Raw genomic sequence first — 13297 nt, forward strand, 5'->3', positions numbered from 1 at the left:
ATGATCCCAGGTGGCAATGCAGGCCACCTCATTGGCATGACCCCTAGAACAGTATGACCTTCAGACACCAACATGGTCCCCAGGCAGCCCAGAAGCCTCAGCATCAGTGCTGTTTTTGATGGTCTCAGGAGCCACAGACATCAACATAGACCTTGGCTGCCACAGACCCAGACATGGCACTCAGCCATAGCCTTGGTTTGGATGATACTGTGGCCCAGTGTGGCAGCATAGGCCACCTTATTTGATCTGGCCCTGGTGGTGGCACATTCCTTGGACACCAACGTGGTCCCAGGTTGTAGCCCAGATCATAGGCAACCTCGTGGCCCTGGCGGCAACATGGGCAACATGTGGCACAAGTTCTAATTGGTCTTAATAATAAAAACCTAGAGTCAGATATTAGGGGATGAAAGCTGAAAGATCAGAGAAAAAAACAGCCGCTGGGAGCTCATCCACATAATCCTCAGACTGAAAAGAGATTGAACTCCTGTCTTCTCTCACCTCGTATTCCTCTCTGCCCAGCCATATAACTTCCTGTCTGTCTGTACAGACCTCTAGACCTCTGTGGTTAACTAGTGGCTAGCTCTGCCTGCTGATCTTCAGGCAAGCTTTACCTGGCCATGGCAGGAACACGGACCCAGACATGGTCCTTAGCCTGGGCCAGGTTGTCACCATGGCCCCAGGTGGCTGTGCAAGCCACCCAAATTGGCATGGCCCCTGTGGGAGTATGGCCCTTGGGCACCAACATAACACCAGGTGACAGCCCAGAACACAGGCCTCTGCATCGCCCCCAGGGGCTATAGGAACCACAGACATCAACACAGGTCCTCTCGGCTGCTTTAGGGTCACAGATCAAGACCTGGCCGTTGGTCATAGGCCAGGCCCAGAACTCTCCCTGGACTCAGGTGGCTAGCTAGCCATCATGGCAGCCTGTTCCTCACCACCCTTACCTCTCCAGATCTGCCTTTCTACCTAGCACACAAACCATTCCACTTCTCCTTCTTTTCTCTCTCCCTACCTTGTACTCTCTCTTCACAATGGTGATCAACCACCCAGCACTAAGGCTGTTGGTTGGGTCACAGGTGGAGCTTGGTTGAGTATTGCCTTTCCTAGCCACAAGGAATGGTTTGGAGTTGTTGCCTTCCCTTCTCTCCTGTGCTTGGGTTTGCAGGCCTCGGGCAGTGTGCTTGGTATGATGGTGCCTGATCCTGGTTGATTGTGACCCCCGAAGACCAAAAAATTGGTGTGTGTGTGTGTGTGTGTGTGTGTGTGTGTGCACAATCTGTGTTTACTGTCAATTCTGGCCCACATGGGACTTGAGGCTCCTGGTTGATTGTTGGAAAATTAGTGTTTTTATAAAGGGTTTTTATAAGGACTTTGAACATTAATGGAAATCATGTAGATCTTGGAAAATGGTACTTCTTTGTATATAAAGTAATGCAAACTTTTCCAAACTCTATGTGGAACTCTTTCACATATACACACATATATAATCTTATTTATAATTTTGAGAAACTGTGTTTTTTTTTAATGGAGCTATTTGGAGATCTTTAGAAACCTCTTAACACTTATAATGAGTATTTTTCAGTTCTCCCTTTCTATTTGTTTCTTTGCCACATAATTAGAAACTTATTTTTGTTTAATTTTTGGACTGAATTCAGTCATTTTCAAATTCATCATAAATTTGTGTCATTATCTCATGATAGTTAGTGAACATAGGGTATGTTTCTCATGTATTTGTGGTAAGCTTCAATGTTAAAATGGAATCGCTATAAAATGGTTCTTCCTTTGTGAATGGTGTCAGCAAAGAAAGCACCAGAGTATAATGCCACTGTTGCTTTGGTATTAATGCTCCCTTCAACTGTTTTTACCCCTTGTAAACAAAGGAGTGTTACCATCTGTGCTCCTGGAACACAAATGAAGGTTTTGCTACAGCTTTCTTTTCTCTTTCCCTTTTCCAACTTAGTATTCTCTCCTCTGTTAGGAAGACACTTAGAACAGAAGTTCCAGAAAATGAGGCATGCTACTTTTAGATAGTATAAGCCATTGATGCGGTTCCTCAACCAGCATCATTAGCATCACATGGTTCTCAGAACCATGCTGGGGGTGGGACCAGCAATCTTTAGGGTACCTGTGGCACAGGCTGTTCTGAAAAGCTGTTTTCAGAACAGTGAAATACTGAAACTTGTTTCTTCTTTGTAGTTGGTTATGCTCTTTTGGGTTTTGCCCAGTGCTTTTGAAGTCACCTGGTGATTTTGTTAAAAGGCAAAGGTCTCCAATAAATTTTCCATGGAGCCTCATGACAAGCTTCCAAGCAGTGTCAATTCTATTTTTGTCCATGGTTATGTTTTGTTTTTAGTTTTATAGATCTCTAACCAGGTTATGACATTTGGTGAGATTTGCACTCTTGTCTACTTATAAAAGTAATCTATCATTTATGTGCTTACAGCTTTAGTTTAATGTGTCTAAAGCATTTATGTGCTTTTCAATCACAATGTTAGATTTCTGAGGTAGCTTAAATAGACAGAAAAAGAGGTGTCTGAGATGGGAAACAGCAAGGGGCATACTGTCAGGAAGTTGATTCATCTGCCCATGGGGAAAAAAAAAATGCCTGCACGCTTTATGGGGGTAAGGTAAGACATGGAAATGATTGTAATCTATAGCCCTCCTGTAGCCTCTTCCTGGCCTTATCTGGCTCCAAGGGAAGCTGGGAAAAGTTTAGTAGTCTTTTAGCAGGAAACTATCATTCTAAGCTCTTATAGGATCTGGAAAAGGGTAGAATATGGACAGAGATTCTTTTTTAGCTATTTCCTGCTAGGGAGGTATGTTGTCAGAGGGGGTAGTTCTGGGTCTGTTGAAAAGGGGTGTTAATACCACCAGGCAAAATAAGACTACTACCTCAACTTTTGAGCCAAATTTGAAGCAAGCTATATTAAATACTGGCTGGATGATGGACACTGCTCAGATTCACACCCAGAAATCCCAGGGAATGGCCACAGTCTCATTCTTATAAAGGCAAAACCCACAAGACTACATACTTCCTGTCTTTGTCAAACCAGGGGCCAGCATACATCCTGACATACTTCCATCTATGTACCTCCTGCCTACTAACCAAATATATCCTGTGCAGTTATGGCTTGTTATCTTACATGAACAACAGCCCCAGCATTCCAGGAAGTTATCTGTCCTAGGGCAAATGGGGCTTACAGGTTAGAGTTATTTTAGTTTTATAGATCTCTTAAGCACAGCAATTAAAACAAAACATAACTAGCCCTTACATTCACCTCTTGAGTTGCATCCTGAGTCAAACCCTTGTCTCTGTGTTGGATACATGTTCATAATGGGATCTAATAACTATCAATGGCACCTAGATGGGAATTTATCTATCTCCTTAAAAGTATTAATGATATATGAGCCAACAGTAATTAGCAGAAACAGAAGAGCCAAAGGCCCTGTGATGGCTGATATCAGTGTTATTATGAGAATGAGAACTAGTCATTTGTTTCATCTCAGGTCCCCTTTCTTGTCTGCAATGGTTTTGTTTGTTTGTTTTTAATACAGCCAAATTATCTCTAATGATTCCCAAGAGGAATTTTAATTTTCCCTTAAAGCCACATAATACTTTCTTGTTCTGCATAGGGTTAAGTGCCCTATCATATTGCAGGGCAGCTAGTGAATCTACCTGTTGATAGATCTGGGCCTTTGGTTCTAATAGGTACCTTTCCTGGTATGCAAATAGGCACTATAGTGAGCCATTCTGTGCCTTATACAAGGGAGTTTCCTTTTGACCTTACATTTCAGCCTATTATAGAGATATGGAGTTCTGTACTCTTCTGTAACTACCTTCCTGCTAAAATCAGGACATTGTTGTCAGGGCCCAGGAAGGCTAGAATGCTAGTTAAAGGCCTGGAGGTGATTCAGGCAATGGACATTCATCAGAAGAATCTGGTTATCTGACCCAGCTGAAGAGGCAGGGACCAGTCACACTGGCTGAACTGGTTCACATCAGCTTTAAGCAAGTCCAGAGCTAACAGCTATTTGTAGCAGGTTGTTGTCAGCAGCTGATTCCTGGATGCTGTCTGGCAGCCAAGTGGAAATCTGCTGAATTGGATATACACTAGTATAGTAACTTAAAGGAAAATCTTACATTTGGTACTTTCAGGCCCATAGTCCTGGTAGTTGAGGGAGGGGAGGAGTCCCAAGACCAGGGCTGAGAGAGAGAGAGAGAGCATATCCTCAGGAATAGACAGGTGAGGAAACTTAGGCTGTATTTATCTGGAGTCCATTTGACCTGTGAGAGATGATCCAACACTTAGAACTCCCTTGACTCCCTGAAGCTTATGTAAAATTTTAGTTTACAAAAAAACGTAAAAAGTTTTAGATATATTAGCATTACCACTGTTTGTAGTCTTTACTGGAATCCACATTGTAGAAAAAGCAGCTAACAGGTGTATGAAAAAAAAAAAAAACTGGGTAAGCTATGGCTTTGGGTTAAGAAGCATGAACATTCTTTTTTCTGTCCAGAGATTTGGAGATTATATATATATAATATATATATATATATATATATATATATATATAATAAAACTTTTTTTAGTCCAGTGAGAAGCACCTTTAAGTCTATACTTAGAAGACAGCCAAAGAAGCTTTGAAATCTTGAGTTTGTGAGGGATAAAAGTAGTCACTGCTTTAATGGATTATCAGACTCCATTGATCAGTGTTAAAACTCTGAACTTGCCGGGCATTGGTGGTGCACGCCTTTAATCCCAGCACTTGGGAGACAGAGGCAGGCGGATCTCTGTGAGTTCGAGGCCAGCCTGGTCTTCAGAGTGAGTGCCAGCATAGGATCCAAAGCTACACAGAGAAACCCTGTCTCAAAAAACCAAACAACAACAACAACAACAAGAACAACAACAAAAACAAAAAAACTCTGAACTTTTGAAGTCCTCATGTAACAATAGCATAGAGGAGGGGGAAATCTGAAACATTTTTTTATTACCTTAAATCACTTTCTTATAACTTTACAACTTGCATTTGCAAATAACTTAAAACACTTTCTTGGACCTTCAGAACTTGCATAGCTTTAAACCATTTTCTTTCCATCTAATCATTTACACAAATAGTTATCACTGAGAACAATCATAGCAAAGCAAGTTCTTTTAAATAAAGGAACAGTAAAAGATAGCATCTGAAACCCATTTGTCCGCTAATATGAAGCCCATTGACTAGATAAACCTATTTGCCTTTCTCAACAGGAGACCTAGTAGCTCTAAAAAAAAAAAAAAAAAAAAAAGGCAAGGTCTTACTTTTGCATATGAAATGAACAGACAGCCATGAGGCAAGAGCCAGTTTTCTGCTGCTGTTAAACTAAGCTACAGATAGCCTAGCTGTCAATGTCATCAGAGATCTGAGAAGGATAAATTGTAGCAGGAAGTATAATCCAAATGGCCTATGTATTGATTTAAATGACAGAGACTTACCCACTACCTAGACAGTTACTCTAGGCTCCCTGTCTGGATGGCTTCATTGGGGCAGTGGTCATAGGTCTTCAGCTGTCAAAGAGGACAACGTTTAATCTTCAGCTGCCATACAGAGCAACATTGGCTGTTGGCTGCCAGACCAAGTCTTCCTATGGAGAAGGAACTGCAGGACTGATCTCACTTTGACCAGATAGAGTAGAGCAGTCAGCCCAACAGTGTCAGCCCTGGTGGCAGATGAAGCATGGAGCAGTTTTTCGTAGTGTTAGTATTACCCCAATTCAGGTGGAGTTATCGTGTCCCATCTACCTTCTTTGGAGACTTTAACGTTCCCACTAGGAGGGGCATTTCTCTCTATAATGGGAAGCTTTTTATGAAAGATTTCAGATGCCATATTCAACAGATCTCTGAAGAGTTTGAGGACCATAATCTATTAATTATATCTAATTTAAACTTCTTTTTAGTTACTTGCTTTAGACTTGACCTTGAAAATACAGGAGGCTAAATAAAACTTGTCGCTATAAATGACATAGTTCTGAACACATCAAAAATTTAATCATTTATGAGGTGACTGACCATTAACTTGCATGTTTTAATCATATTTAACAATTTATAACAATTTAGTAGCTTTTTTAAGACCAGGATTTACAGCTTTATCTCTGTTAAGTTTGAGTCCTACAAAAATAACAATTTCTGAATTGAAGCTCTTATAGTATCAAAATAAAACTTTAAATCAAAAATGAGGAGACTGGCTACATTCCTGATCCTTTTATAGTGTACCATTAGAGAATATCACAGCTCCTTGTATGACTCAGTTTTTCAAAATAGCTCACACAAAGTGAGTAAATCCAAGGAGGCTAGACATACATTTTTAAGTCAGGCTCTGTTAGCATGAGTAAGACCTTAGGTAAGGAGAGACTCTGTCAGACTGCTTAGGTTATTGTCTCGCTGCATCATAAGATAGGATTATGTTTTCTGGTGTTTAGTGTTTGGTGCTCATAGTTGTGGCTCTAACTCTTAAGCCATTTATTTATTTTAAGATTATATATTAACAAATACATCATAATAAAACATTATATAAACTTAAAATGTCCCAAAGTCTTATAAATTTAAGTATTTTGAAAGCTGTTACTTAAAAAATAACCAGTTTTTTTAATTTAAATTTTCTGTAAAACTCCAAAATTTCCTTTTAAAGAAATTTAAAATCTCTGAACTGTGAGCTCCTGCAATATCAAAAATAAAGTACTCATTTCTGCTTCAAGAAAAAACAGGGCACAACCAAAATCTTAACAAAGAAAAACTAAGCTCCCACAGTGCCAACAGCTTGGTGCTCAACATCTGGGATTCACTCACAATCCTCAGGTCACTTCTCTGGCCTTGCCCTTGACAACATACACAGCTGGTCTTCTAGGCCCCAGTCATCTCCATTTCATCCTGGCTGGTGTTTCTGGTGACTATCACATGGCACCAGCATCTCCAAAATTAAGTAATTAAACAAATGCAACACATCTTTACTTAGTTAAACAAATATTCTGCAACATGTGTATGTATGTGTGTTGAGGCCAAAGCTCAACATTGGGTATTTTTCTCAGTTGCTCTATATTTTTTGAGATATAGTGTCATTGAACCTGGAGCTGTTAGGTTGGTTGTCCAATAAGCTTCAGTAATTTGCCTAAGACCCCTTAGATCTGGGGTTACAGACACATTGCCATCCTTGTTGTTTCATATCAGCATTGGTACGAACTCATGTCTTGAGGCTTGAATGGAAAGCACTTACTGACTCATATCCCCAGCCTCAGGTTTTTATAATTGTAGAATTATGTATTGATTACTTAATGAAATTTCATGTTCTCCAAAAGCATGGTACTTTCAAGTGTTCCACGTGTTTCTCTAAAGCCTGGGAAGAGATACAGTTGATCATTATCATTCTAACATGTCACTAGGATAACATGCCACATTCACTGGCTAAGATTGTTGTCTTCCTTTGAGAATTTGCTAGTACTACTTAATGATAGATGGTTGCCAATCATAGGTCCTGGGAAAAGCTTTAGCTCCAAATTCTATCACAAAAGTACTTACTAAGCAGCATCCATCCCACAATAACCACAATCTCAGGTGTTAGAAGGTTGTTCACACCTCAAGATAGACTGTGAAGTCTCCAGGGCTGGGAATATGTTATGGTTCCACAGGGAATAGGAAGTTGATGCTAGGCATGGTGACATACATACATCTCTAATCTCAGCACTTGGGGAACTGAGGCAGGAGGACCATTAAAAGTTAGAGGCCGACTGGAGCTTCACAACAACCCTGTTCATTCCTATTCTATACATATATATTGAGAAGAAATGGTTAGGATTGGGTTGGGCATAGGAAGGAATGATATGCTTTATATTCTGATGTCTTTACCTTACTGAGCCTGGGGACTTCTGGAATGTAGTGAAAGGTGGGAGGGGAATTTTCTAACATTCTTTTTCTCTGCTCTGGAGATCCTGCTGTAGGTCTCAGTATTTCTCCAGTGCCTGACTCAGTCACCACTTTGACACAGCTGTGATGTGAGGTGCTCCTCAATTGCAAGGGAGGAAAACACTAGGGTTCACTGGTACAGCTGGCTCTCTTAGGATAGAAAAGAATCTGTGGCGGGCTCTACGCAGGACAGTTTTTGAGCTGCTTCCTGTTTGATACCCTGTAGGTTGCAGGCCCCAGGGCTAGTAACTCAGAGGAAGTGTCTGTCTGTCCTGGTTAATTTCACATTGCCCCTCAGTCTAGAGCTTATCAGTGGAGGAATGGTGTGACTGCTCGAGGGCCTTTGTGAGGCCCATAGCCTGACTGCATATTCCATAAAGGTTCACCCAAGCCTCCCTTCACCTCTGCTCTGTCCATCCTCAATACAAACCCATTCAAAATCATAAAACTCCCCCAAAGTGTTTTAAAAATAAAGAGGGACATAATCTCAGTCTGCAGACATACATTTTCTCTCTGTACAAAACATATAGAGCAGAATAGGGATTGGTATCAACACCCGCGTTAAGTGGAACTCTAGTAAGACGTTTGATTCCTGATGACAGAGGGCATATCCCCTTTCAAATTGGCATAATAGTTGCCAAGAACTATTATGTCTGTTATTTTCATCATGGAAATATTAGCAAGATGTCATGGATTAATGTGCTTTTCACCTACTTAAGAACAACCTGGTATTCTATTTGCTTATAAAGATCAGCATCACAAGCAAAATTAACTAGGGAATGCTCCCCCTCCTTAAATTAGTGATTCTAAAAGTTTTGAACTGGAAAATTTAATAATAGAGTAAGTAGATCTAAGCTTTCTGGAAGTACTTGTCAGTTCTATTTTGGGTTTCTTAGGAAACAAGTTAAAAGCAGCTTTTAGTCCTTGATGTTTCCTAATTATAGTTCTTTCTCCTTCTTTGAAAGATTTGTTTTCTTTTTAAAAAAGATACAGGTTTCTTTTTCTTGTAGTATTTGGAATATTGGTTTTAAAAATTCATATCCCCTCCAAACATGGTCATTTAAAATCGTTATATAAACATTTTTAAAGGGCTGACACACAGAAGTTAGATGCTTTAGGCAGAGCACTTATGGTTGGCGTTGTTTATTGTGATCATGAGCATTATTTGTGAGTACATTTTTAGCAACTGAAGTGACACAGCAAGTTGAAATTCCTTCTCCTCAAATCATTGGCCACAATGATTGATGTTCCACAAGGGCATGTGTAACCCCTCACAGAGAATGGATGTGGAGACAAACTTCGTTTCCACACCTAGAGAAGGAGCAGGATGCCGCTGAGTGTAAAGTGGGGGGGGCATCCGGACTTCTTTAATCTCTATGGCTGTACTGTAAGTTTGTAGCTCATGGGCTTTGCATGTTGGCAGCTTTACATCTTATCCTAATGGATTTCCACAGAGTTACATGTTTTCTGAGGTACTTTAGTGAGGAAAACTAGCTGGTAGAGAAATGGGTTAGTTAGGGAAAGTGCCTACCATACAAGCCTGAGGACTGAGTTTGGACCCCTTCCCCCACTAACATTAAAAAGCTGGGTGTAGTCAGGCACACCTGAAAACCCAGTCCTGGGGAGGCAGAGACAGAAGGATTCCAGGGGCTTGCTGGCCACCCAGTGTAGCTGAATTGGCAGGCTTGAAGGCCAGTGAGAGAGCCTATCTCAAAAATAAATGATGAATGGCCAAGGAAGACACCCAGTGTCACATGTCTGTTCAAGTAAGTGTACATATATGGGTACATGCACATAGATGCATATATACATAAACACATGCAAACACACATATATAAAGAGATGAAAACTTGGGAAAGATTTGCTAAGTGGTTGTTGCCTCTTTCTGGGGTATGAACTAAAGGAAATCTTTCTGTCTCAGCCTTCTTCCCTATAGACAAAGTTTCTATCCTGCTGGGGCCTACAGCCATTTGGTCCCAAATAAACACATTGATGCTTATATTAATTATAAACTGTTTGGCCGATGGCTCAGGCTTCCTACTGGCTAGCTTTCTCTTAATTATTAATCTATTTCTATTAATCTAAGTATTTCCATATGGTCTATTTTACGAGTATCTTTTTTTATTTTTTTATTTTATTTTATTAGTTCAAATGAGGAACAAGCTTGCTTCAGATGTCAATCCCTTCTCCCTCTCTCTCCCCTACCCCCCAACATCCCACCTTCCCCAAGCCATCCCCCCTCCACTCCCCAGGCAGGGTAAGGCCCTCAAAAGGGGCTCCCCAAAGTCTACCACATCATCCCTCACCAGAGTATCTTGCTCCCTCAGCAGCTACATGGAGTCTCTCTCTTGAGATCTCTCTCTTTGTTCTCTCCCCCGAATTCTCTTTGTCCCATAGCCCCACCTATACCCCCCTGCCTGGCTACTGGCCTATCAGTGTTTTATTCATCAACCAATAAGAGAAACATATATACAGAAGGACAACCACCATCATCTCCTCTTTTCTGTCTAAATAAAGAGTTTTTAACTTTAACATAGTAAAATTATATATAACAAAACAGTTATTAAGTAAGAACTATAGTTAACAATACTTAGTCCATTAACATTTTGGCAAAATATAAAGAAAATATTCTATCATCTATCCTATCTTTTTGAGTCTAAAGTTCTATGTGCAACTTTTATCATAACTAAGGAGAATCATAACCATAACTATCTGCCTTCAACTCCATCAAAGACCACAGAAGGATAATATGTAAACTCAAGAGTTGACAAAGGCATCTCACTGCCTGGATAGGCACCCAAAGTTCTCCTGTAACATTGGGGCATCCATCTTTGGCCTAGAGGCCTGGCGTGTCTAGCAGCCTTTTCATTGAAGCAGGAAATTTGAAACTGTCCTGCCTATATTGGCAATTTGTCAGTTGTAGTATCATCTCACCTTGCCAGTGAATTTGTGTTAGTGGCCACATCCCTTTGGGTGTGGCTTCAAGCGCAGCTGTGACAGGAAGGTAGAGAAGTGCAGGGCAGTCTCTCTCTCTCTCTCTCTCTCTCTCTCTCTCTCTCTCTCTCTCCCAATAAAACACCCACTTATCATTTGTTTTGTGTCTAGCGAACTCATTAATACCCTGCCTTCAGTCAGTCATTTTTCTCTGTGTCCTGAAGTGTGTGGCAGACTCTTTCAGGAAGCAGGAACCCTGCAGGACTGTCCCATCTTGTTTTGGCAAGTTCAGCAGTCACTTTCCTGTGGGTCCTTCATGCCCAGTTTATACAGCATACAGTCAAACAGCCCAGGAAAGAGCAATTTATTTCCCAAATGGCTAGTCTTGCCTTGTTGAAGGCAAACTCCATAATGAGTTTCTTTAATGCCCACCTTCCTCTCTGACGTAATTGGTGTTGCCAGGAGCAGTTGTGTCTCATTGTCATGAAAATGAACCCTAATGAACCATTTCAAATGCCGTTTTCTGTAGGTCTTTGAAGAATTTGAAAGGTTTTGAAGAATACCTATCTATTTGAAATATATCTCTGTATATCTAGAAGATTTTTGAAAGGTTTTGAAGAATACCTATCTATTTGAAATATATCTCTGTATTTCTAGAAAACCTAACGTAAGTTTTGACTATATAGGTGACTATATATAATCTGTATTTAATTATGTATTACATTTTAAAAGAGCTGTATAAACACAATACCTAAACAAGAGTAGAAACATATAATAAAATTGACCTTAGATTTGTATCAGCAAACCATAATCCATACCAATGCAAAGTATTCATTTCTATATCATGTTTTTTTATGTAGAAAGAAATTGACTGTGATTATTAACCATTTATAGGCAACCCTGTTTCCTGCTGTTTGGGGGTGCTGTCAATCCCAAGGGGATCCTTAGAAAACCCAGAAACCTGGCCAAATCCTGACTGTAGTAGCCTGAGGCTGCATCATCTTAACAGTTTTGGATGTTGGATCACCTGGTACACTCCTCAGGGGGGTCTTGCTTGATCAAACCATATTAGTCTGGAAGGAATCCACAGCTTTTCATCTTCTGTGGAAACAAAAGCAGAACTTCTTTTCCAAAGTAACCTGTCCTTAGACTTACATTTTGAAGTCCAGGCATTTTAAAAATATATAAGTTGAATTAATTGAGCAGCATTTATTATCAAAAGTCTGTTAGCAGGTGTTGCTCCTTCCTCAGCAGTCAAACAATTCAAAGGCAACATAATAACATACAGTGTCCATACTTTCTGTGTATTTTCTGTCTTTATGTGGCCTTTTAAAAATTATTACTCTATCTCTTTTACTTTTGTCTCATTTTTTTTTTTTAAGACAGGGTTTCTCTGTGCAACTTTGGCTGTCCTGGAATTCACTGGTAAACCAGGCTGGCCTTGAAATCACAGAAATCTCCCAGTCTCTGCCTCTAGAGTGCTGGGATTAAAGGCATTTACCACCACTTATTTCTTTTTTAACCACTTTATCTTTTTTTCTTTTCTCTCCCAAGCCTATGTATATTTTTAAACACACTATAAACCTTTTAGAGGTTTTTCTTCATCTGAATCTATCTTTACTGTTTATCTCTATCTTCTTCTGACCATGAGTCTCATCTACTAAACAGCATGGCTGAAATTAAAGCAGCAGCTGGCCCTGTCCTAATCATTGGCTTCACAGCAGGAGTTCTGGTGGGAACCATGCTTATTGCCACAACTCTGTGGAGTTTCTAGGTTCATGTCACCACCAAGAAGCATGCTGCCAACTTCTTGCAAACACCATTTAATTGTTTGGTAGCAGGGCCTCTTGAAAGAGCAGTGTGGTTTTGCCACTAATTGCTGCTGCTCCCTCAGCAGCTACATGGCTTCTTTCCCAAGACCTCCTTCTGCATTCTCTCCCCTGAACTCTCCTCGTCTCATAGCCCCACCTATACTTCCTGACTGGCTACTGGCCAATCAGCGTTTTGTTCATCAACCAATAAGAGAAACATATATACAGAAGGACATCCCCATCACTTCCCTTCTGATGCTGGCCAGTTACCACCAGTTTCCAAAAACAGTTCTGATTGACTGTGGGTTTTTGAGGAATATATCTATCTTTGTCTTCCCTGTTTTGTGCCATAACATTCCCTTTTTGGGGAGTCCCCTCTGAGGCTTTACCAGAAACACTCTTGCCCACCTTCACATGGCTGTCTCTGTAATTCAGGTCTTAGTTCAGATTTGTGCTTCTCTAGAAAGAACCTTACTGGTGACACTTACCATCACTTACTTCACTTTTATTTTCACTGCAAGTAGTCGTTGCCGTCGATTATTCTTTTCTATTGTTTCCCACCAGGATGCAAAGTTCATGAAAATTGGGCTATCTCTTGACTTACTCTGTGGTAGA

At 40.4% G+C, this 13297-nt stretch overlaps 1 protein-coding gene across 4 annotated transcripts in view; it reads left to right on the forward strand.

Moving 5' to 3' along the window:
* The window catches only part of Acyp2 (acylphosphatase 2), a 140942-nt gene that overhangs the window by 37602 nt on the left and 90043 nt on the right, over window positions 1–13297 (forward strand). The gene's annotated exons all lie outside the window — the stretch shown is intronic.

The sequence above is a fragment of the Cricetulus griseus genome (genome assembly GCF_003668045.3).
Source record: "Cricetulus griseus strain 17A/GY chromosome 1 unlocalized genomic scaffold, alternate assembly CriGri-PICRH-1.0 chr1_1, whole genome shotgun sequence".
Taxonomy (NCBI): domain Eukaryota; kingdom Metazoa; phylum Chordata; class Mammalia; order Rodentia; family Cricetidae; genus Cricetulus; species Cricetulus griseus.